At 44.9% G+C, this 21,307-nt stretch overlaps 1 protein-coding gene and 1 long non-coding RNA gene across 6 annotated transcripts in view; one reads left to right on the top strand and one right to left on the bottom strand.

Annotated features, from left to right (window-relative positions):
* ZHX1 (zinc fingers and homeoboxes 1) overlaps positions 1 to 9,294 on the top strand; it is a 198,945-nt gene extending 189,651 nt beyond the window's left edge. For all 5 annotated transcript variants that reach the window (XM_069621579.1, XM_069621578.1, XM_069621580.1 and 2 more), the window contains one exon: positions 7,619 to 9,294. The gene's annotated coding sequence lies outside the window, so the exon portion shown is untranslated. The remainder of the gene's footprint in view (positions 1 to 7,618) is intronic.
* The window catches only part of LOC138497878 (uncharacterized), a 176,987-nt gene continuing 164,922 nt past the window's right edge, over positions 9,243 to 21,307 (bottom strand). Inside the window, exon 3 of the long non-coding RNA XR_011278658.1 lies at positions 9,243 to 9,321. This is a non-coding gene — a long non-coding RNA (uncharacterized lncRNA). The remainder of the gene's footprint in view (positions 9,322 to 21,307) is intronic.

The following is a 21,307-nucleotide window of genomic DNA, read 5'->3' as shown; positions in this document are numbered from 1 at the left end:
TATTTTAGAATATAGGGATCTGAAATATGCTGCACTGTCGTGATTCAGGGCATATGTGTTAACGCATATTTCTCTATTTTCCACCCTCCCCGGAGTACTACAATCCTGCCATCTGTATCGCGGTAGGTCTGGAAGATCTTAAATGGAACTGTCAGTGCTACCCATACCAGTACCCCTCTGGCAAATGCCGAATATGTGGAACCTAGGGTCATCCCTCCCCATTTCCATTCCAAGGTATCCTGCCTGTCCTTGGTCAAATATGTCTCCTGCAGGAGCGCTATATATTTTTGTTTTTGTTTTTTGGGCGTCTTAAATATGCCATTACTCTGTTTTAATATAACTATTCAAACCCTGTGTGTTCTACGTTACTATCTTACCCTGTACGTTCCACGTTACTATCTTAAATTCGCCCATTTTCTGTAATCCTTCCCGCATTCACTCTCCTCCTTCCATCCCCACCCTCTTGACGTGGTGCATAGCTACTGTATCTTCCCTCTATCCCATATATACCGCCTCCCCACCCCGCCTCCTGCCCCCCCCAACTGTTCCCAACATTTGCCTAGCTTCAATACTGAGGCTCGGGCATCCCCGCATCTCGCTCCTATTCCAGCTCTACTACCGGTTTCGGAGTGCAGAGGGAGGACACTGAACTACTAGTGTCCTTCCTAATCTATTCTACTGTGGGTGATAGGGTGATTCCTGGTGCTGCTTAGGACTAAGCTGCACTGGTGCTTCTGCATTTAGCTAACTGTACTCTGAACATAGGTTCACTTATTGCTACCGCTTCTCGTCTGGTCATCCTTCTCTGTCGGCATGTTCATCAAGTCCATCCATTTGTTCACATCATTCGGACTCTCAAAAACACAGCTCGATCTTTGTGTAAAACCTTCATCTTTGCCGGGTATAGCAGCATGTATTTAAGATTAGCTGCTCGTAATCTACTTTTGATCGACACATAGTTTTTGCACCAAGAAAGTGTAATCCAGGTATGCCGTGATGGTCTCTGATGCTCTGCTGATTGTTCCTACTTTTGAAAGTGTTCCAGTTTCCTCTCCCTGTCTTTGTAGTTTAATATCTTTGCTATAATATGCCGAGGTGGGGCCCCGGGTGGCTGTTTTCTAGTTGGGGTGCTATGCGCTCTTTCAAGAGTGTACCCCTGGTAAGTGACTTGGCTCCTATCTCCTGCATCAGCAAGTTCTCGATGAATTTCATCGGGTTCGAGCCGTCTTCTCCTTCCGGGAGCCCCACAATGCATACATTATTCCTGCATGCTCGTCCTCCCCCCCTCTTCTGCTCTATTCTCTAGATTCCAAACCTGTTGTTGCAGCATGGAAACTTCTTCGGAGGTTTCGTTGCAACTGCTCGCGTTTGCTTTCACCTCCTTCTCCAGCACCCCTGTGCGTTCTGTCAAGGCTCTGACATCTTGTTTCAGAAGGTTCACATGAATACTGATTGCGTCTATTTTGAATTCCAATGACAACTTCAACTCTGCTATAGTCTCCAGGATCTGCTGGTCACTCCGACTGGGGACCACCGCTCCTCGCGCCTCCTGTCCTGTTTTTGCATCGTCTATCGACTGAGCCGATTTGGCAAATGTGTCCATTGATGACTGCTTCACTTTGGTCTTGGTTGGCTTCAATGCCATCCGCCATCATTGCCCCCACTTAACAGGGTTTTTGCTTCCACGAAGATCAGTGACTGGACTGCTGTGGCATAATGATGTGCAGGGACTTTGATGGTGTACTCGTTCGGTTCACTGTGCACATGAACAGTTGTGCTCCCATCCCAGATGCGAGTTAATTCGCTTTGGGGGAACCAATGTTCTCAGGATTATGCCTGATTACTATCTTCCCTTCTGGGGTCTATTACTCAGTTTTAGGGGTCATTTCCCAGCACGCGCCTCTCAATGGTCCAGTCCCGCCTGCAGTATAGCATGTTCAGTGTTGCAGGCCTTCCCATGATGTCATAAGCGCTCTGGGCCCAGTGTTGGCCAGTGTTGGCCAGTATTGTTACTCCTTTAGAGCCAATGTGTTGCCAGTCCACTCTGTGTGTGCGTAGATGTTATGAGCAATCTTGTCCCAGCTTCCCCATTGAGCCGGTGTGTTTTTACTATTGCCCACCAGTGTTCGCGGATTAAATTCCTATCTTGGCTGCTCTCTTGTCCAGCCACAATATTCAGTTTGAGTATTCAGTTTGAGTATCCCTGCAGACCACTGGTGGTAATTACCCAGCATTGTCCAATAGCCGGGCCTAGCTGGCAAGCCTTGCTGGATTTGTCAGCGTGGCGTTCTACCTCCTTGTGCGCTCCTGGGGTGACATCATAAAATAGATTTTTGTCCCTTCTGCATTCAATTTACTGTGGTCATACACGGCTATTCGCAACGCGTACCTCACCTGCACCGTGTGGTGCTCTTATAATGCTTCCGACGTGTTAGAGTTCATATTTTCTCAGCGCTGAGTCATTTTCACCGGTTCGGAGTGTTTGTCTGTGCCCTTCGTATACTGGCAACTGTATCCCTTGTGAGTGTCGAATCTTTAAAAAAAGTCCACAGCTTGTGTTCTGCAACACTCGGTGTCGCTGCGGCTCAGGCTACTTGGATACAATGTCACTAGTTCTTATCGTTCAATCTATTATCATCCATAACAGCCTGCCCCGGTGCACCTGCAGCCGCATACCGCCTAAGTCCAGCTTCTGTGAATTACTACTCGGGTGGTGCAGCGCAGTCATCGCGTCTTCATAGCTTTTGGGTCAACCGGCACTCAGAGTCGCGGTGCAACAATCCTGACACTGTCGATCCTCTCCCCCACGCACTGGTCTGGCAGATTTTGTATCCAGCGTCTGCCGTGGCTGTCAATTCCGACCTCTCAGCGCAGATCCCACAGCTGGCCGTGCACTGATTTGTGATTCTATATTCCTTGTCAGCTGCAGTACGCACTCGTTTATTCTGGGCTACGGCTGCACGTCCATCTTGTCGTAGCTCGTCTGCTTGGTCCTTTGCCCCCGTCCTTCCCTAGTGTCATGACCCTTATCCCTGACCCCCACTGGCAAGGCAGCCTGCCAGGTAGGGCCGGGTTTCGGGGAACCATTATGGCCTCAAAGGCCTCAAAACCTCATCCGAGACTCTCTTGGAGTCAGTTCTGGCGCCTTCGGCACCAGGCTCGTATTCATTACGGAGAGCATCTTTAAAGCGGGACGATTTACTTTGGACTACTTTCTTTTGGCCTGCAGTCAACATGGAGGCGCCCACATAGCTCAGTTACCAAGAACTGAACCATGCGGTATAGTGTTTTGGGTGTGGTTCGCCTGGGACTACTTTACCTGGACTATTTTACAGGAAGGCTATTTAAACCACACCCAAACAGCACAACACGCTTCGCGTTATTCTGCTGTTTGCAGCGTAACGCTCACCGCAGTGTTCTTCATGCCAGCTATCCTCGGGACCGCGAGCCTACAGAGAGGAAAAAAGGAACCACGTTATAGATATCTTACTTGCGAATAGCATCCAGTCTTCAGTCTGTCGCTAGCTCCCGATTCTGCTTACCTGGGGACAGCGATCCAGCGAACTACATCTTCTGGACACTGCACGTTTGCCGGAACGAAGCAACCTGAAAAGGAGAGAGAGGAAAGCATAGTGAACGCTCACTAAAGGTTTCACACGAACGACAGAAATTACAAGACTCTTACCTGGTTAGCCGCCTCTTGGCCAGCATTGTTCCGGAACATCACGCCTGCCGGGAAAGAGCATCGCGGCTTTCAAAAGAAGGGGAAAGACACAGGTTAGCACATAAGAGGCAAAACAGCACCGCGTATCGTGCATTACTTACCGAACAGCATCGCGCACACCGCGCCAACATTTACTGGCAGGTGCTCAGCCCGACCTGCACGAAAACGCCAAATCTCTTGCACACCTAAAGAGAAGAGAAAAGACATTAATCACAATAGGAGAAAGGGAAGGCAAGAACATTATTGAGTACAAAGACTCTAAAGCAGCAAGACCTACCTTAAGGACACTTGAAAGGGCTTGCACCAGTGAAGTAACTCAGTCGCTCACGCCCCCACAAGACTACGCACCCCTGCCATGAAGAGCAGGACGGAGAGCACGCCTTATAAAGAAACAAGGTGAGGAGAGGGCCAAGGGAAGGTTTGAACTCAAGGGAGGTTGGAAGACACCCTACCAGAGACGGCTAAGTCTTGAATCCTGCCCTCCTGTATTTCAGACTCAACTTCCATCGGAGGCACCACCCGGGACTGGGGAGAGGGTTCGAGGCGCATATCATCCAACCAGGGCCGAGGGGCATCCCCGTAGATATCAGGTGAGCGTAACACCTAGTCTATTGCATGAGGTCTCTGAGGGGAAGGGGGACCCTAGAGGTTTAGGTGCCAACTGTAAGCAGGGTGGGATGGGGGTTTAGTTGCAGAAAAAGTCTGAGTTCCTGTGGAAGTCTCTTCAAAACAAGTAGTTCACTTTAGAGTTAGTTAGGGTCCAGGGACTTCAAAGAAGACACCCTAGGAGGATTCCAGCAGTGGGCCTGGGTGAACTGGATGAGATGACTCCCAATCACATGAACAAATCCCAAAGCTTTACCAGAATCACCCAAGGCTTAAGATAAGTAATATCTCAGCCAACACAGTACCTAAGCACAGAAGAAGAGTTTGCAGCAGGATGTTTTCAGGATCTGCAGCCAAAAACCTGGTCGATGAATTCCTTGTGAAGACTGAAGGCAGAACACTGGAAGGAAATTTGCTGCAGCGATCAACGGGGAAGACTCCAGGCAAGGGTTTCTTACCGGCTGGATGTGATTCTGTAGTTTTGGTGCCTTTTTCCAGAGCCAGGAGGAGATTGAATATAGTTGGTCGGATTCCTGTCGCTAATCTGGTTCAGCACTCTGGTGAGGACACTTTAAGGATTCAACTCAAGTTTCTGGAGGACCAGAAGGATGCCACCAAAGCTTCAGCGTGATTTGGAATTCGGAAGACCGTGCACCACGTATTGGCTCGAGGTCCCAGGGTATTGGGATATTGCAGCCCTGCAAGGTCGCAGCACGACGTGGGATGGCTCAAAAGGCAGGTCTTCTTGGGTCTCAACAGCATCGGGGTCGTCCTTTTTGTGGTCCCCATGTCGATTGGAAGGAAGGGTAACAGCAGGCCCTTTGGTTGCTGGAAATTGCTACGCCCATCATTTCTTTATCTTCTCCTTCGGTTTCAGCTCCTGTGCTCGACTTGTCGGCAGCTTCCAGGTTGTGAGTATTTAACAGGTACTACAGCACAACTTATGCATTCTCTCCCTGCATTTAACAGCAAGGGGCAGTCTGGCTGTCCAATCAGGACATCGCCCCCCCACTGGGAGTTGGTTCCTTTCAGGCAAGGTGAAAGACAAAGGGCTGCAGAGTTTTGTACTCCTCTCTCGCTTCCTGCCTTCCCAGACACTCTGGAGCCTGGGCGGGGAACCCAAAGGATTCCTGCTGAAGACAAAACTTCCACTGAAGTTGGTCCTGCCTAGAATGGCAGGGAAAGACCTCAGAAACTACAAGCACACAAGAAATGGCGAAAAAAAGAGCCCACAATTTCTTAAAAATGGTGGGCCTTCTGTGCATTACCGAGGCTGAATTAACAGCCTGCGAGTAATAAAGACCAAAAGTCATAAAGGTAAAACCACTGCCTCCAGCCATTCATGTAAAACTCGCAATTGTAACAAAATGTTACCAGGTAAGTAAGAAAGGGGATACGTTGTATCCCCCAGCACTCCACGTAAGGTGGGGTGTGCTGGCTCACTTCTACAAATGTAAAGGGGATGAAAATCCCTCCTTTACTACTTGGGAACTGTAGTTTACCCAAGTATAGGAAAGAGAAATTAACAGGGGAGCCCAAAGGGGAAACCCAGCCTAAGCCCAAACGTTAAAGGAAACTATAACTTCAACCATACACTATGGAGAGGCATAAAAAGGTCCCCCACAAAGAGTAAAAGACTAGGTGAGAGAGGAAAAGGATTCCCCTTAACCTAGGGACAAGATAACATAGTTAGACAGTCCAAGCAAAACGTTCTGGGGTTGATACAGGTCAGGAAGATTTATTATAAATCTGAAAATCTTACCCAACAGAAAGCAGATGAGGAATTCCCATTAAATGCAAGGAATTGGCACCGGATTGTCATCCCATTCAGGATAGCGGGCTACCAGGCAATAATCACTGGTATACCGCTGTTCCTTTTGTCCAACAGTAATCCATTTTTACTTGTGTACCCAATTATGTCAAACCTGCATTCCCCTTAACTTATTATGCCATTCACGTCTTGCCCCATCTGCCACCTTCCCGTCATTCCCCACTTCACCAGCACCACTCACCGTCGATTTATCCACTGCTGCCAACGCTCTCCATCTGTGCGTCGTCGGAAGAACTGCAAAATTGAAGCATGATTCAAGCCACAGGCCGCCGAGTGTCAGTTGTTCGGCAGTCATTTTCATTTAGGGCCTGCTGCAAGCTTCCAGCCCCCTAGCTGGGTGTTAAAAACACTATTGCTGGAGAAGCTGGACAATGCGGAAACAAATCCTGTAGCCGTCCTTGGGCACCCTTGCTTTGCTTGGGCCTATAAGTCAGGCTTGGAGGCTCATCCAATTTCTTATATTGCAGATACGGTCATTGTTGCTTACTTCAATAAGAAACATGATGCATCATTTTTTTTTTTTACATTTTTTTTTTTAGACATAATTAAAATGCATTAGTGAGTGTATACAAATTGGTTTACAAAAGCCAGTCTTCTGGTTTGTTTGGGCAATTTATTGACCAGAGTAAATGTGCAATACAATAGGGGAAGCATGTTTTAAGTTGGTTTAAAAAAGTATATATTTTAATTCTATTTATTGATGTTTTTACATGTGTAGTTGATGTAAATGGAGTTCAGCTGCCTAAGGCAGGTAGGTTTAGCTAGAGACATCAGAGTATAATTGACTCTAAGGAAATTGGAGATAAGGTGGAATAAGCATGATACATCCACTCTTTTTTTTTTTTTACACACCAACGACCATTTATTCACACAAGAAAATGTGCAAAGATAATTTGGCAAACCTGTTTTTAATTGATGAATCTTTTCATCCTTCTTGTGTTCATTTGAGGTTTTGAACTGTTCATTTCAGGCAATGTTTCCTCATGATCATTTATACAAGTCCAGTCACCATGTTTGGAAGGGTCACACACCAGAAGACACAGAAGAACTATTTTATAAAGATGCTCTTCTATTAACTCATTACCATTTTACATATACAGCAGATGGGTATATTGTGACCTGTATATTGGGTGGACTTGCCTTATTGAATGTTAGACTTACTCTATAACATAACTACCGTGCTCCCTCCTAAGACGTTGGCCATGACTGCTCAGCCACATTTACCACCAGGAGAGTACATCGGACTTGAGAGAAACCATGTTGACTAGTTCTGGGTTGGTCTTTCTCACACCTAAGACATGGCTATGGAAAACCTGCTTAACTTACAGGATTTGTGCATTATCTTTTCTGTTTTTTCAATGCTGTACTGTAACCCAGATGTTTGGATGTAGGATAGTATCAACACTTTCAAATATTTGCTGATTGTGTTGTGCTCTGTTTTTGTTTGTTATCTTCAGGGGTAAAAGAAAGCAGCTGAAAAGTTGTGGACATCTGATTTACTGTGAATGAGCCTGGTCTTTAGTGAATCCAAGACGTTCTACGAACATGCATACAAAAGACTGCTCTACTGACCCGTTTAGGGAAAGTAAATGGGACTTGGTGCTGTGCCAAAGTTGAATGCAAGTCTAAGGATTTGCTGTACTGTAAATAGGGTTGTTGGAAAGACAACTTGTAAATACAAAGAATTCTGGTTTTAATACATTTTTATTCAGACAGCATTGTGATAAATGGAATGTCCTGGATATAGGAGGGGATGATCCAATGACCACTATATTTTATGTCCTCCTATGTCGCCCAGCATATAGACTTTTCTGCCTGTGTACTTTGATTAAGCTTTGAGCGACCAAACCTTTAAAGAGTAAAAGTACTTGGCAACTGTAAACAATGATATTTCTTTGTATCTTATTTATTAGGCTCTCTCTGCACTAACTTTGAAACATGTACATACACGCGTTAAACCATCATATCCAGAACGTTTAGCTTATAGATCCAAAATGCTTTGTGGCAATATGTTCCTCTTGTTGTAATTTTCAAGTACATTGTTTATAAATGTCTCTCTTTTTACCATTTTTACTTCAAAGGTGAAAAATAAATCAGAAAGTAGAGATGTTTTGAATGAAGCACTTAACGTGAAATAAACCCGTCATATTACGCAAAGAAATGGCAGTGGAGAGTCCCAGGATTTGATTTGTACGATTAGCAAACTTGGATAAGATATGTCCTCATTGAGCTTTACAGCTCATAAAATGTATATTTTTATTAACTGACAATTGGACAAGTGATAATCTGAAAAATGTATTTCTCTTAATGCCGCAGCTAGTTAAACTGTTGTCCCGGGGCTGGTCACACTTATTCAAGGAACTGTTTGTCTCAAATAAAGGATTGTTTGTCTTTCTTCAAAGAAGAGATGCTGACATTGTTTAAAATGCATTCCTGCACGAGCTATTATAACAATCCTGCCGCTTATTCCTGTTCATATGCTTGCTGGTCATAAAATTGTCATCCGATTCAAAGGATATTGGAGAGCCATAAAAATGCATGCTGCTTTCAAAACCTTTATTTCATGTTCAAACTCAGTTGTGCATTTCTTTTTTTGTTTTTTTGTTTTGTTTAAGTGATTCCTGAACCCTTCATCTTGGTCTATATTTGTACATTGTATATTAACAACAGCAGGAGTGAGTGGGCATTTCTATTCACTTTTTTATTTTTTGTTCACACTGTCAAATCATTTTTTACAGTATACAATAAGCAGAAGGTTAGCATCCTGCATTTTTATGTTTTGTATAGAGCACAATCCTGTAATGTTTGAATTGCTCTCCTTTTTGTAAGCCTTGCTGATTGTGGTCAAATTTTACTTGACAGTAGTTTTTTTAACATTTGTTCCCAAAGTAACTTGATGTCTTTAAAAATGTGGTTACAATTAAGCCTTTGAATATATTTATATCTGTTTCCACTGCAATAATGTTGACTATATACCATTGTAAATAATTTACCTTGTGTTCAGTTTCAAGTTCAATGCAACGTGGGTCTCAACTTTGCCAGCAGAAATATGTACTCGGTGTAACAATGATATCAGTCTTACCTGATTGATTTGTGTCTTGGATTACGCAATAAAGGTCAGCGTTCTGTAGTAGTTGTATTTATGTTGCGTTTCTTTTTCCTGCAATATGAGAATAAAACCTCATGTAGGGAGTTTAGTGTGATACATCGAGACTCTTATGAGCAGTTCTTTTTTTCACTCGTGAACATGGGTGATGAAACAGCATATTTTACTCCACAGAACTTTCACTTGCACAATTCAAGTACTGGGATTAAAGCATCGAAGAATGGAATCTGAAAGATTGCATGGAATGTGATGTGATGAATCCTACAGAGTCCTCACAAAGACCCTACCTAAAATCTCCTCCCAGAAGGCCTGGGGTAAGGCAACTGCTTCCTGATCCTGACCCTGAGGATGGTATTAGCAGGGAGGATCACCTAGGAGGAGAATGGCACCATGGGAACAGGAGAGCTCCGTTGGGTGAGACGCAGTATTTGTCTTCCTCAAAGAAGGAAATATCAGCGGTACCAGAATATGTAATGTCTTGCTGTAAGGGAGAGCTTTTATTTCCCAAAGCTAACTATCAAAATGTGGGTGAAGACAATCGTAACCAGTTATGCATTGGGAGTAAGAAACCCCCTTTTAAAGTTATGGACATTCAGGTGAAAGCTCCTATGACCCCCCCAGGGGAATAAAGATGAATCTTTAAATATTAACAATTTAGATTCTGAAACCCCCAACTCCCCTGTAAAGCCAAACCCTTCATTGAATATTTATAATACTCCTTTAGGGAATATAATTAAGGAGAGACATTTAGTAATGATATTTCCATTAGAAAAAATGATTTGAACATTGGGTACTTCAAGTACCACAGTCCCCAAAGTACTGGGAGGAAGAAGAGGGCTGCAGAGGCACGAAACTGCAGGTTGCAACCTACTATTGTTAATCACCCACACCTAAGGGAGGCAGAGGCATAAAAGCCCCCCTCATAGTGCAGGCAATGGAGAGCAGTAGTAGGAGATGGAGTAGTCGTGGCACCTCAATGTTGCAGTGGAAGCAGAAGCTGGAGGAGAGCAGAGAGGCTGGGACTACTGTCGTGTTTCGAACGGATGCTGGTCCTGAGAGTCTCTTCTGTCCGAGACCTTGATTGCAGAGGTTACTCAGTGGGAAGGGTTGGGTTTGACGGCTTTTCCCCTGGAGACCGTAGCTGCAGAGGATGTGTGGTGAAAAGCGGGAAGTTTAGAAGCATAGTAAGTAGAGTTCCAGTGGCAGGCGAGCCTTTGGAGTGAGGAGAGCTCATTTTCTAACTGGTGCAGGCCGCGGAAAACTGAGAGAAGCAGTTTACTGGGCCGCGCAGAGCAGCAGAAGATCTGGAGGCAGCGGAGCAAACAAATGCGTAAACCAGACCCGGTGAGTTCTCTAGTGTATTGTTGCACAAGAGTGCTCAGAGATCATCCACTGGCCAAGTCTGCATGCTTTAAGTACAGAACTAATATAAAGAGAGTGAAGTGGCAAAATAAACATTATTTACATTATTTTGAATACCGCCTGATATAAAGCAGAATAATAATCCTTTTGAAAACCAAGCTGACTGAAAGAGGAGAAGGTGCCAAAATAAGAACTTGACAAGCAGACCAGAAAGGTGCGATTGTATTTATATGGGTCAGAATAATTGCCAGCAACAAGAGAAGGCACTATTCTGAGAAACCAATACAAACAACTATTGCCAAAGCCAAAAGAGAATAATATCAAGGCAAGTTGAAAAGAACCAACATTGCCAAAGTCCAAGTGTTTGTAAAGCTCCTTGCCATTGTGTAAAATACGCTATAAGAGGAACTGGCTTAAACCCACATTGCCAAAGCCAACGAAGTGTGAAAGTCAGTATTTGGTTAATGTGGAAGTGGGGAAACAAGAGTGGCAGGAAGGCTGTCCTTCTGACAAGATATTCAGGAGGAGTGGTGCATTACCTGCATTGCATATGGCAATCACAAGTGTGTAACAAACAGCAACAATGTGTTGCTTGTGTTCCCAAAAGTAATCACACATGATGTTGTGAAGCAGAAGACATTGCTAAATTGTTGGAAACAACCCGTCACCACAGAAGTACTTGTAGTAAGTAGTTTAATTTTGTCCTGGCAGGCGAGTACACTAGGGCAAAGGATCTTGTAGTAGTAGACCTGGCAAGTGAGTGGACCAGGTGGCAGTCATTGAAGTATTGTGGTGTGGTAAAAAGTGTTGAAGGGGCAGAACCACTATTGTATTTTGTGAACTTATTGCAGAATCATGCTGACAGACATTGTTGTTGATCCTAATGAACTGTGGAAGTATTCTTGCTTCATGAGAAGTTGTATTGAACTCTTTATCACAAGTTGAAAGAGGAAAAACTTGTTGAACATTGTAAACTCAGTTTAAGTTGGAACAAAAATAACTTTATTGGAACTTTGTTGCAAGAAAGGATTTTCCTATCCTTTTGGAACTGTTGAATTGGATCCAGCTTGAATCTGGACAAGGGGAACTAATCCAGGTTCTAAGGAGAAACAGTTACCAGTTTGTGAACGTAACTGTCATTTCTGCTGTATCGCAAATTACATATGTTGCCTTGTTAAGTTTGTTATATGTATAGGTGTGAGGGACAGGAACCTTTTGTTAGTGTTTCCTTTAGTTAATTTTGATAGGCAGGAAAATCCTTGTCAGGGTAGGGATAGTGAGGCGTTTATCCAACCCTTTGAGTTAATAAAATTACGTCTTTTGTAAAACCTTCACAAAGTTGTCTGCCTTACATTTCTGACTCCTCATGGGTGTCAAGTTCCTCCTCCCTCTGACCCCTCAGTGTTTGTGTATTACTGATGGTACCACTGTCACTTCCACGATGCTGTCATCCTCTCTTCTGGCCTGACTTCTCTTTTCTTTTTCAGAACAGCACCTCTCAGAATGCACCTGGGTGCAACCAAGAAAACCTGGGCTGGAACCAGGGGAATCGAATCAATACCAAGAGTGGAATGGACTGGGATTTTTCCTGCCCAAAAGGGATGACGCCAAACACCTGACCCACAAACCCCAAAAGGACACCAGGGGAATGAATGGTGGTGACAACAGAAAGCGAACTGAGTGAGTGGAGACAGAAATCCTTGTCAAACCCAGTTGGAAACCAAATTCACCAGTTCATGCAGAAAAACAAATTAGCAGCTTGAGCACATGGCTGCTACCCCAAAAATGGAAACTAGAAAGGTGTGGCTAAAAGCCTTCATGGGCAAGACACATCCCGTAGAGGGATAGTTTACCTGATTGGCCAAGGGGATCATGTGATCTGGGCGACCAATGGGAGCTGGGAGGTGTGTGTGTGTGTGTGTGTGTGTGTGTGTGTGTGTGTGTGTGTGTGTGTGTGTGTGTGTGTGTGTGTGTGTGTGTGTGTGTGTGTGTGTGTGTGTGTGTGTGTGTGTGTGTGTGTGTGTGTGTGAGAGAGAGAGAGGAAAGTGGAGAGAGTGAAAGGTGTTAGGATTAGTAGTGGGGAGGTAGAGAAAAGTGGTAGGTAATGGGTAGAAACAGGTATAGAGAGTTTAAGATCTGTACATAGAGGAGCCGATTGAGATCATTGAAGGATAGAGTTGTGAGGAGTGCAGGTAGAGCGTGGGCATTGGAGAGAGGTGTAGGTAGTACAATTGTGGCGCAAATGAAGGGAGAGGAGACGACAGGCGAGGGAAAAGGGAGGGAAGTAAGGTGAAGGAAAGGGGTACCGGTAGAGCGAGAGAGAAAGGTGAGGGGGAGACCAGTAAGATCAGAGGGAGGAGAAGGAAATAGTGGGTGGAGATACAGAAAGACACATCCTGGTCAAACAGACCATAAGTATCTCTTGCGAATTACCGGACAGAAAGAGACACCACTGCCTTTGTTTCCCATCAGGATTACAAAATACCTAGACAGATGGGTTACTTTGCTTCAGAATACTTTGGGAACATTATAGTGGTTAGGGACGCCAGAGCCAGGATGGAGGGAGCCCTCATGGAGGTAATGTTTGCTTATGCATCCCAGCCTTCCCATGCCTTTTGTCTACAATTGTTATAAAGTACCAGAAGTCTACTACCTTTGTCCCTGGATTTTTGAATTCATCTGTGATACAAAACACTTGATCCTGGTGCTTGGGCTTGAGTCTTTCAAACTTGCCACAAGGTTTCCACCCGAGATGTCACTTCAGCTACCACTCGAGCTGAGGTGCTTGATAGATATAGCAGTGTCATTTGAGTCTTACCCAGGCTCCCTCACCCTCCATGGACACCCAAACTTACTCAACAGGCTAGTGATGTAGAACCCTCACCAATCACTTAATGATACCGGCCCCTTCAGTGGTGATGCCTTGTTACAGCACTTTGCATGCTCATTCACTTGAAGCAGTCGGTGCTGTGTTGCTAACCAGCTCCTACCTCTCAGCTGAGAAACATTTCTCCAGCTGCACGCAGTCCCTCAAACGCAGAATCAGCATTGGTCACAGGATGATGGATTGCTCAGACAAGCCTCCTGATTCCAGTGGGAAGCCCGAGTCCTCTTCCAGTGTTTTTTAAATGTATTTATTTATTTTTAGGAAAAGCACCTCGAGTCAAGCGCTTAAAGAATCTCAAAGGGACTATCTGTGGTTGGAATAATGAAGGGTAAACTCCTCAGCTCATAGAGCCCACTTTTAATGGCAGGTTTGCTCCTGTAGCCTCATCGTGAGCAAAGCGTAGACTCCTCAACCTCTACCCTTCTCGCCCAGAGTAGAACATATTGCTTCCATAGGGTTGATTGGCAAGCTCCAAAGGTAGCATACATAGCTTTGCCCTCTATGCTGTATTCTGTGCTGGGCATCCTACCATAGCCCACTTCCTCGCGGTACACGGCTCATACTCTGACCCTACCTTCCAAGCTATTTTCGTATTCATGTGTACACACTTCAACAAGTCATCTCTTCTGGGAAAGGTTTAAAAGGTTCTTATTGCTTCCACAATGATATCCTTTTGAAGTGAAGCGAATCCTACAACAGGTTATGCCGTCTCCCCTTGTTCAGGTTATTCCACTATTCTGTAAGCTCCATGAGTTTTCACAGCTCCCCCATACTTCCACAGATGCCTAAGTCAGGAGTAGCATTGAGACAACCCCAGGCTCCTGCGGCCCCACGACCACCTTTGCCGGGCCTGCCCCACCAGAAGGAGGGGAGGGAGGATTCAGGGAAGGGACGCAGATTAGGAGAATGAGACTGGGAGGGGGAGGGGATTGAGAACGCCAGGACAGACTTGGGAGTATACAGAAACAGCCTGTAATTCTTGTATGCAGGTAGGGCACAGGAAGAATTGATAATTGTATAATCACCAGCATATAACCATCCTTCTCACCCTCCCGAACAGGGCAAGCCCCCCCAACTCTACTGCACCTACATTGACCCCAAATAAAACACACCAGATCCAGCAATAAAGCAGAGACAGCCTGAGGGATGACTTCACACCTTGATACCTGTACATCAGGATGGGCCACAGGTGCAAAACAGGGATGAGGGATTTCTTGTTTAATGGATAAAGGAGCCAGTTGGCCAGCTGTCCCCTCAAGCTATAAAGACCGTCTGTATCCCCAACATCCCGTTCCACATTCTGCTTCGGAACCTGTGTCTATTACTCTGACCGATCATTGACACACATGCTTGCCGCCTCTGTCCTTCAGCACCCGGTAACCTGTTAGGGAGATATCTGTTGTGTAAATTGAACTGCACCATCTACTGTGCTCTAGACTGAGTGTTTCTCAGTGTCTCTGTCCAGAATGCACAAGCAGTCCTGCAAGAGAAACCAGGACAGCACTATGATAATAAATTGTCCCCAGATCTGAATGATTTAAATAATGCAATTCCTGAGTCATGATAACGAAGTAGGTAGTATTAGGACTGCTGAGCCTGTTAAAAGTAGGATAGATCAGTCTAGGAAATGACCACATATTCCCCAATATCCCTTACGGTCTGAAGCATAAGGGTCGCCGCACCAGTAATAGAGGCCCTTTCGAAGTTACAGTATCATTGTACCTAAGTGTAGCCCCTGTTATACTCCGATTCTGCTAGTCAAGAATCAGGATGGAACGCTTACCTATTTGTTCAAAATCTGAGAGCTGAAAACTGTTACTCCCCATTTCCCCTGGTACCTAATGTGACTTCTATTATATACTGTATACCACTGGCCGCTTCACACTTAACTGTGGTAGATCTGTGTTTTGATTTCTTCCCATCCCAATACACCCTGTTAGGCAAGATTGTATGCAGTACACTTTGGGTGCACTACAATAACCTTGACCTCCTGGCAATAGGAACCCAACCTTTGGTACAAGTCTGAACTACACAGGTTGGTAGTGTGGCTGAGCAGCCAGGCGTATCTCAAGAGGGTTCAATGTGAGCAGTAATGTTGTGACAGTTTCACAGTAGCATTTATTCAAATAAACACTTATACTCCAGGTTTCGTGATTAAAAACCATTATTCATTTATTTCACCGTCAGTTGTATAAGCCTTCTTCAGAAGGGAGCAATATTTATAACATTTACAATACACTTCAAAACACACTGTGTTTCTTTAAATCAGATGATACCTAATGGGGATGGCACACAGACCCTTCCAACACCCTCAGGTGAATTAAATAGCTAGGACACTGTGGACATTGATTTATCTCTGGTACATTTAGAGCAGTACTGAGTTTGGTGTAAAAGATGGAAGAGGGGAATAAAACAAAGGTTAACACATAATTCACAAACAGGTACATACTTTTAAAAACCTTCCAATGTCAAATAAGTTTAACTCTTTCCTGAGGAAAAGATAAATCACAGAGTCAAAGGTAAAGAAGAGTCCCTCGGAGCCAGGACAGCCAATGTTAATTGCACATTGTCTAGGGGAGCTGAAGATCTTCTTTGCAGGTTGGTAAACAGTCTTGCACAATGTTTTTAGAAATGTTTGTAGAAAATGGAACACTTGAAGGGCCACAAGCTAGTAGGTGTGTGTGGGGGGATAAGCTTTAGCAACTCTGCAAGGTAACCAAGACAGGTCTCAGCTGAGAGCAAGTAAGGTTACAAGACACGAGGTAAATTCTCTTAGACTTTACAGTACTTCTGGTTAGAAGAAATGGTTCCAGCTGGCTTCTGTTCCTGTACAGCTATGCATATCCTATTGTTCCTGAGCCTCAGTCATGGGGACAAGAGGGAGGACGTCTGGGGACTCCTGCTCTGCAATGGGAAGGTCAGCAGCAGGAATGGGCAAACTTCAATTCAGCGGTTCTTCAGTGTTTCAGCTCCTTGCATCTGACAGCAAATAGCACACTGCAGTTCTCGGATGCCACTCTGGACTTTCTTGCATCTGAGGTCCAGCACTCTTGAGGTGCCTCAGGCTTGGACAGTCCTGCTTCAGGGAAGTCGAGAGGATCTTCCTGGCGCTCAGGTTCGACTTAAAAGCAACACGCACAATCTGGTGTTCCTCTCCCTGGCACTTCGGTTCCAGCAGCAGCGGAAGTACAGCCAGCTCCGAGAGGATGTCCTGCTGGGCTTACTTTGGAGTTGATTGGTCCCACCAACTCGGGAGAAGTCATCCTTGCAAGGCTTCTCTAGTCAAGGCAAATTTTGGAGCATCAGCCCAGCAGAAGGGCTTCACTGGGCAAACCAGCAGTCTAGGAGTTGCAGCAGGCGTCTCTTCCAAGTTCTTCTTCGGATTAATTCGTCCAGTGGTTGACTCTGCCTTCCAAGCCAAAAAGCCTCGCCTTTTATGCAGGTTTCTCCCATTCATTGATTACAGACAGCCGGCCAATCACCTTTGGGTGCATTCCTGTAACCAAGGGGATTAAGCACAGGGAGTTTCGGGCACCTGCCTCACTTCCTACCCCTGCCAGACATACTGGAGCCAGAGGTGGGCTTCACTTGTGAATCCCGCCAAAGACAAAACGAACAAAGGGACCAATCCTGGTTTGGCACGCAGAGTAAATCTCAAGAAGGATCTTTCCAACAAGAAAAGGTGAAAAAAAGACCCGGCCATTTTGATGAAATGGGCACCCATGGGTGCCTTACTGTGACTGTGAATGCAGCCCGCGAAAAAAACACACAATTGTAGTAAAAAGTAAATCACTGCAACCAGCCATTAATTGTAGAAAGGGTAACATAAATATTTTACATGTGAAACTAGACAAAGGGGCTACTAAGTAACCCCTCCAGTACCCTATGGTAAGATAGTGTGTGCTGGGTCTAGAAAGTTACAAAATGTAAGTAAAGTCAATTTCACTTCACTGCTCTTGGAAACAGTAGTTCCACCAAGACATGGTATTTAAACCCTTGGGAAATCTAAGAGACTTCCCTGTGCCACTGCATTGAAGGTGCTGTGTGTCACAATGCAAAAGATGATGCTTATGGAATACAAAGCCCCTAAGTTCAGTGAAAGAGCTGGGGGTTTCTAAGATGGGAGGGAATTGGCACATTTCTGAAAATTCTCCCTAACACACCCAGAAAGCCAATTTTTATTTGCATTTCCCTATCGTATTTCCCTGTTCGGTGATGTGACTGTGGCACCGCAGGGTTATACAGAATCACCTATGCGTTTCTCGCAGAAACTTAAAGCTTTAGATTATGTTAAATTCCCTGTTAAGTCAGGGTTGTACAGTCACGTAGTGCCTATAGGTTTGTAAATTAGCTAGATGGTTAAAGTTGGATCCCCAGTCCCACACTTAAAACTTCCTTTTAAAATCCCTTCTGACCATTACAGAATCCTCCGAATTAGGGTTGAGCCCATTTCTTTAAATGTATTTTCGTTTAATTTTGCAAAATCTTGAAGTGGGTCTTTACCCTTAGCTTTCATGTGGAGACTCAAAAGAGCTCATAATGGGGACTGAGGTGACATCAGTGCTTTAATATAGTATAAACCCCTGCACAGATGTAGAAGACCAGCCAGTGATGTAAGGCCCAGCTCCACTCTTAACGCCTCGATCGGTACACATTGCGGGAGTCCAAGGAGTCTTCTGCAGATTCTCCCTTCTATTTAGCCAACCAGTGTTGGTCGTAAGAGTGAGTCTGTTTATATATACCTGCATAATTCCCTCAAGGCTGTACCCTGCAGTTTACCTAGCAAGCACCTTGATGATCGCAGTGCACGCGATTGCATTATTTACATTGCCCTCAATGATATCCACAAATCTGTTGTCAGATCTCATCTGTAAGTCAAAATGTGTGTATACTGGAACTCTCTCTATACAAACTGCAAGTGTATCGATCCTTCTCGACAGCCCCCTAGAGCCGCTTACTACCATTGCCTGAGTCTTCTCAGTGTTTTAGCTGCATACTGCACAAGAGGACAAATTGCCCTTCTGATACCCACCAGGGTATGATCCATAAGGACACCATCATCAGCGTATGATAGCCAGTTTATCCAGAGGACCCCACTCTTAAGAGCGAAGTATGAACAGCAGCCAACCTAGCTGGAAGGTTAGGCAAATTAGAGATTAAACAGCATAAGTGCCAGCACAGAACCTTGTTTAAACCTCTAATAGTGGGAATTTCTTTAGAGCAGGTGCCCATGCTGCTCAGTCTCGCCTGTGTGTGCGCTTGTTTGTTCATGATGTTGTTGTAAAATGTCCTTTTATTGTCTCAGGCACGTCCCAATTGTTTAATTTAGCCCACAAACTCTCTGTCAACAGTGTCAAATGCAGATTAAAATCCACATAGACTAAATAAGAGGGGGATTTGTTTTTTTTTTAGCCTCAGTAATCATGGAGCTCAATAGAAGAATGTTATCTGAAGTTGAGCATTCCACTCTAAAGCTTGTCTGGAAAGGGCATAAAATCTTTATTTCCCCACCTTTTTAAATCCTTCAAAATCAGAGGCGAAAATGTTCCCAGCTACATCGAGCATTGACAAAAGCCGATAATTTGCAGGATCATTGCAATATTTTTTTTGTGTAAATGGGGTTCTGATGCTTGTGAATCTGCCTGGAATAAAATCCGACATCTAGTGGTAATTGCAGAGTATTGCACCTTTTTCTTTTTTTTCTAAGTTCAAAAAGGGACGACGGCCTGGGCGTGTCTTTAACACTATCCCTACTGTGACGTGTAGTGTACCTATGATCCCTCACACGTCCCGGTCCCCCCAGATTGTTTTTTTTTCAACATACTGGCTGGTTGTGTAATACGGAGCTCTTATTGTGCTATGAATATATTGCTAGTATATTTAAAACTATAGTGGTGGTGGGCAAGCCTTGTTAGTAGTGGCGCTGGATTGTGTTGATAAACATGGTAGTGTTTGCAACACAAACGAGGTTCCTTTTGATGTCCTTCAACAAGCAAACATTCGATTTTATTCATTGAGTAATGTAAACAAGGTCCTGGCACATGGTGTGCTAGGCGCATGGAAGAAAAGCCAACACATGTTCGACCGAAGTCTTTGTCAAGGCAGAGGCTGAATGCTATTAGCCTCCTTCATAGGGATTGCAGTAGCCTGGATATTGTAGAAATTCTGGGGCCATGTAGGGTTGGCTGGATAGCCACTGTGGAGAGGTTTCGCAGCGATTCGGTGGCCTGATGGCAGTGATCACGTATATTTAAAACGAAGTTCAGCTTTCGAATTAATTTCGGCGTCACTTCGACTGTTCCCTTCAACCATCTGAAGACCTTCCTCGACTCCACGACTGGCTGCGGCCTTCACCATCAGGCTTCAGCCTTTGACAATAGGGAGAGTGGGGGTGTGTTCTTCTTGACATTCTTCTTTGTTAGAGAATGCCTTTTCTTGTACTTCCCTTTTCTTTACCTTGTCTGGCTGCTCCTTTCTTTACAATCAATAATTGAGAGAGAACTCCTTTTAAATTCTTCCCTTCCTGTTATAGGAAGATGCCTTGAAAGGACACTCGTAAGGAGTATAACAACTGTTTGCTTCATGAACGGCGTTGCAAGGGCGGCGTGTCGACTCTTTAAGCCCAAGACGCTTAAAGAATGACGTACTAAGCGGTGGGTGGGCTACGTCATGCAGGCTGAATCTCATTCCCTCACCCTGTCGCATCGGACGAGGAACAATCCAGCAGCCATGGCACCAGTTCAGATGCCGAAGACATTGTAGTGGAGTCTTTGGACTTCTGCGTGCCTGTCCCAAGCCCCACTAGGCAGAGATGAACGCACTGCTACAGGGGGGGGTCCCCACTCACTGGCGACAGGGCCCCACACACTCACTCCTGGGCCCCACACACTCACTCCTGGGCTAAGCACACAACCCACGGGCGTTCCTCGATGGTACCAATGAAGAAACCGGCTGCACTTACAGGTATGTCGAAAATCCTTGGCGAAACCTGGAGAACTTTCCGGTTCTCAACCTGCTGCGCTTCCACATGTAGCCCCTGGTTCGAAGTCTTCGACTTTTCCTGGTACTCCCTCTAAATCTTCAACGGCCATTTCAGACACATCGAAATACCAAGTCCTCAATTAAAACTTGCCCTAAATTAAGGGAGAGATTGTCTAAAACACTTAACCTGACTCCCATAGTACTGGCACCCAGGCCTCTCATCTTGTTTTACCTCAAGTGTATGTCTAAGCCTCTTCTACCTTATCTTAGTCCTTACAGGGGTAACAAAATTCCTGTTCAAAAGGAGGCTGTTTTTAAACTCCCTGAAAATCTGATTACAGGGACTTTTAGGAGTGCATGTAGAAGGTGTCTGAGTTTATTTATTTCTCAGATTGATTCCCTAAAAGATCTCTTCCCTTAGATGAGGGCCCTAGGCCATTTGTCACCTAGAATTAAGCCCAAGGGTTTTGAAACTACCTCTCCTGTACGTAAAAAGACTGATACTTCAGGGGATATTTTTCAAGATGATCAAGATGAGGACTTATATTATGTCCCAGACCAGGGAGACGAAGCCCAGGATCCTACCTCCCAGGACACAGGCACATGGCTTGATTACACCAATGATCAGGGACCTTGGCACACTACCCCCACGCATGACACAGAACCAGACAACATTTTTTGTAGATGCTACACCTGTTGTGTAGCTTCGGAATTCTTCCCCTATTGATGACCAGCTGCTATTTAATCATCTCAAAAAAGCAGCAGAACATTTTAAAATGCACTCTCCGGAGGCAGTGCCTGACTGTGACT

Source organism: Ambystoma mexicanum, chromosome 5q (genome assembly GCF_040938575.1).
Source record: "Ambystoma mexicanum isolate Mex_15411 chromosome 5q, UKY_AmexF1_1, whole genome shotgun sequence".
NCBI classification, from domain to species: Eukaryota; Metazoa; Chordata; class Amphibia; order Caudata; family Ambystomatidae; genus Ambystoma; species Ambystoma mexicanum.
Note: the sequence above shows the minus strand (reverse complement) of the source record. Positions and strands in the feature narration are given on the sequence as shown.